Here is a 4,885-nt window from a genome sequence, read left to right as displayed (position 1 = left end):
AGAAATTGCTAACAATGCAGGCTAAACTCTAAAGTACGTTGTGTTTCTGGACATTTATTGCACTGTGATGAGCACAGAAAAATGAGGGAATATCCTTTGAGTATTTGAAAACTGTCATCCAGTTCCTCGAAGGAACCACTCACATAATTGACAAAATGATGATGTTTAGACATATGTCTCTGTTGTTTCATTTCTGTCTTATTCATTAATATAAACAAAAAATAGAAACTGACATTCACATCAGAACTATACTTGTTCATCAATTGCAAGCTCTGACTACAACAAATATAGGAGTTTGACAAAAATTAGCAAAAGTGATCTTTGAGAATCGATTCATCATACAGAATTTGAAATACACAGTATTGTAGATGTTAATGTCAATTGCGTGCTCTGTCTCCTTTATATCAGCAACAACTTCTGTGCATTTCATCACAGAGCTGGTTGCTGAGCATCACCAGCACAGCAGTGTCTCCCAGCTAACGCCAACCTTGACCTTCTGAACCCTCAGCCTTTCCTGCGCTTTCACTGCGTGTGGCCGAACTCAGCCCTGGACCTACAAATGCAGCCATGGCTGGCCTTGACCACACAGGCCCTGAGCAGCTGACAGTGGGGATTGGCACTGCCAGGTGTGAGGCTCTGAGAGGCCTGGCTGAAGACTCAGGCCTTATGAGACAGAGGAATTTGTCGATGGGACCAATTGCCAAGAGGAAGCACCAGTAACAGGTGTGTCAGCCCCGAGTCTTTCCACTCCAGTGGGCCCTCCCCGGGGTAGACGGGTTGAGGTTGACCTGGGCTGCAGCAGGGAAGCCTCTTTTCAAGCTCCTGGTCCTTGACAAGTCCTCTCCTGGACAAGTCCTACTCTGGCTCCTCTCAGCCCTCTAGGACTGACCTTGACATCGGTCCTTCACAGGCCTGCCTGACCCAGCTTTAGCGAAGAGCTCTGTTAAGTCAGGTGAGTGAGGCGCTCCCCACCCTCTACATCAGATCGTGTTCTTCATCCTCCACATCCCCCAGGTGATGTCTGATCACCTGTCTGACTTCAGCCAGAATCCCATTAGGTGGGTTGAGCCAGAATCCCCTTGACCCCTGAGGTTGCCTCTTAGTCATTTTCCAGCCACAGAACCCACCCTGCTCCTTAGCTACAAACCCCCACTTGCCTGTACTGTGTTCAAAATCAAGCTCAGGGCCAGATGCAATGACTCACACATGTAATCCCAGCACTTTGGGAGGCTCAGGTGGGCAGATCACCTGAGGCCAGGAGTTCGAGACCAGCCTGGACAACATGGCGAAACACCATCTCTCCTAAAAATACCAAAAAAAAAAAAAAAAACAATAGTCGGGCATGGTGATGGGTGATGTGTGCCGGTAATCCCAGCTACTCTGGAGGCTGAGACTAGAGAATCGCCGGAACCCAGGAGACAGAGATTACAATGAGCCGAGATTGCATCACTGCACTCCAGCCTGGGCAACAGTGAGACTCTGTCTCAAAAAAAAAAAAAAAAAAAAAAATCAAGCTCAGTCCTATGCTAAAGTCTCCTTTCTCCCATTGTAATGGTCCCAGGTAAAATCTGATTTCAATAATTCAACGACACCCATTTCCTTGGGCAGCCTCTCCTCTCGCCCTCCACTGAGCGAGTTCCAGGCTGGGGGAATCCAACCCGACAGAAGTCTGGCTGAAGCCAGCGTGAGGCTGTCTGGCCAAGGGAATTTGCCTTTTTTAAAACATCATGGTAAAATACGCAAAACACAAAACTTACCATTGAAGAAGTCAGGACATGCCACCCCAAAATATGCCTCTTTGACACACGGATTATTTTGAGCTGAAGACGCTTGAGACACAGCAGGTACAAGAAGGGCCCTCCGATTCTCCCGTTTCCACCTAAAAACGGGTGATAGCATCTCCCTGAGAAAGATGTCCTCCCTGTCACCAGGAAGAGACGAATATCCCATCACCAGAGAATGGGGCTCGGTGCTGAAACGAACCTATAAAACCAGCCTGTCAAGTAACCCCAATCTTCAGGAGTCTCCTGCAGTGAGCTCCCATCCCCTCCCCACACTTTACTGCCCCTAGCCCAGATCTCTTTGCCTCGTCATTTTCTCACAAACTTCTTTGTCTAAAAGGTGGATACGCTGTCTGTTCTGCTCGGTTCTTCATTTTCTTTTTCTTTCTTTTCAATATAACAAAATGTATTTTCATTAGATATTAATTATGAACCAATAATGCATGTCAACTGAATACTTCAAGTCACATTCTGCACAAAGAATTACAGATCACATTTAATAACAAAATGTTTAGTTGTTTAATAAAATGTTTTTAGGAACTTACAATATAATTTTCAAAACCAAAGAATAAAAATATTAAATATATAACTTTATGGCACAGGACAACATAAATTTATGGCAAACTTTTGTGCTAGAAACAGAGTGGAGAAAAATCTAAATTAAAGCATAATGTCAGGAAATGAATGCTCATAAATTTCAGGATAACTGAGGCTCATTATTTATTGTAAGAAGCAAGGGCCTTTGAACACCAGATTTTGTTTATAAAAATAAAAACTTCCTCAAACATCAGATTTTTTTTTACCTCAGCAATTTTTTTTCCTTTGATAATTCATAATCCTGCTGTTTGCCACATTTACAAGTATCTGGTAATTTCATAAACTACCAATGGCACACTTCAAATGCTGAATCTGATTAATTTTCTTCTATTTTGTTTTCCCCCAGCGAGCCTGGGGCCTATGATAGAGAAGCTACAGAAACATGCCAAGATGATCATTGGTCTTAGAGAGACTTTAGAGCAAATATTTAATGAAGGCCACATTTCTAGCTCTAAAGAGCCAGACGAACACAATCCCTGCTTCCAGAGCTCACCATTCAGAATACAGCAGGTCACACACTGATGCTGAATCACTATGACCTTTAATTTCATCTTTCAAGATTTGCATAGATACTGATTTTTTCTGGAAGGGCAAATAAAATCTTCCCATACACACATCATTCTCTGGATTCTCATAAGGGGTATTTTGAAATCTGTTATGTTGACAAGGCCAGTAGATGCTTTTTCTCTAATTGCCTTCTTAAGACTATTTTCCCCTTCAGTCTCTCCCCAACGTATACCTTCTGCACTTTTGTCTGTCCAGTAGGCTTTCCTGTAAAACTTGGCTACACCTTTCTGTTCGCCTTCACGGTTTCCCTCTTCTGCTTTGCGCCTTAACAGAAGCCTGGTGATCTGGGCTTCCCCATCTTTCCTTTCCTGGCTTCTTATTCACATAGGTGACTAATCTTAGCACCTCCTTAAAAGTTGGGTCTTCGATACATAGACCTCATCAGCACTTCTGACCTGCATTTCCTTGAGCATTTTTCTTGATCTTCAGATCTTCTGTGCAATAATACTCTCTTCCTAAATGTTATTTAGAAATATTACCCTTGAAACACCAAAGGTATCTTGAAGGCACTTGTTTTAAAAGTTCTATCAAAAGAGATTGATAAAGGAATGTAAAACTCAACAAAGGAAGCTTCTACTGTATTGGGAATTCCCACCATTGCTAGTTCGGGATTCCACAAGTCCACCATTAAAACCTGGTACGGGACATCAATTCGTACGCATGATGGTTAGATTAAAATTTTAATTTTTTTTGGTTGATATTAAACCGTAATATATAGTACATGAGGTTTGAATCTTAAAAAAAGTAAATGATAAAAATTTAATATAGTTAACTGTTCACTGATATGTGTGCTGACTTCATCATAACCTACATATTTAATTAAAAATTAAAGTATGCATCTGCAAATCAGATCCTATCAAGCAAACTGCCATCCACGATCCAAAATTCTTTTTATCTTTTTAACTCAAATGAATTTATACGATTCAGTAAATTTTAATGTTCCAAATCGTTCTCAAAAAGATTATCAGAAGCTTCCAGTTAGCACAGTTGGCTAATTCATTTACCCCCAACAAAGTACCTTTTTGTGTTGTGAGGTAGCAGTCAAAGACTGCATGGTCTTCTGTGACGGCAGGACCCTTGATTCGTAAGCGTTCCCTCTTCACATGGAGAGCACAGGGGAGGGACGGGGAAGGGGGTGGGGAGTTAGGGAGAGATGGCATGGGGAGAAATGCCAGATATGGGTGAAGGGGAGGAAGGCAGCAAATCACACTGCCATGTGTGTACCTATGCAACAATCTTGCATGTTCTTCACATGTACCCCAAAACCTAAAATGCAATAATAAATAAATAAATAAATAAGGGACAGATGAGTCACCTTTCATTACTCATTGACTCTTGCGTTTTCACAGTATGTTGAATGCCTGATTTCAATTTTACAACAACAAAAAATACCAATATTTATTCAGAAAGGCAATGGTACGTTCCAGATAGCAGATATGAACAAGTCTCTAGGAATAATCCGCAGTCCTGACCCACGTTTTAGGGAAACATTTCCAGCAGTCTGTGCAGGATTTATTCCTGTTTCATCATTGGTCATAATTGCACTTGTTACAGCAGAAACTTTAAATTCTTCTACTGCAAACTTTAAGACTGCTGTGAAAGGTGTCCTTTCAGGAACACTGAGTACTTTGTACGGCAGCCGCGGATCCAAGGTCAGCGTGATCTTAAGGGAAACCTTCCACATGGTGGTGTCCGGATGAATGAAACTGGAACACAAGCCAACCCCGCGGGGTAACACTACTTCCTCCGCTGTCCATTTCCGTTTTTTTTGTTTGTTTGTTTGTTTTGTTTTGTTTTCCGAGATGGAGTCTGGCTCTGTCGTGAGGCTAGAGTGCAGTGGCACAATCTTGGCTCACTGCACTCTCCACCTCCCGGGTTCCAGCAATTCTCCTTCCTCACCCTCCTGAGTAGCTGGGATTGCTGGTGCCCACAACCACACC

General features: G+C 42.4%; 1 pseudogene; it reads right to left on the bottom strand.

Moving 5' to 3' along the window:
• Positions 1 to 4,347: 4,347 nt before the first annotated feature.
• LOC101054123 (ubiquitin-fold modifier 1 pseudogene) lies at positions 4,348 to 4,629 on the bottom strand (annotated as a pseudogene).
• Positions 4,630 to 4,885: the final 256 nt, after the last annotated feature.

Source organism: Saimiri boliviensis, chromosome 11, assembly GCF_048565385.1.
Source record: "Saimiri boliviensis isolate mSaiBol1 chromosome 11, mSaiBol1.pri, whole genome shotgun sequence".
NCBI classification, from domain to species: Eukaryota; Metazoa; Chordata; class Mammalia; order Primates; family Cebidae; genus Saimiri; species Saimiri boliviensis.
This window is presented reverse-complemented; position numbering and strand designations above follow the sequence as displayed.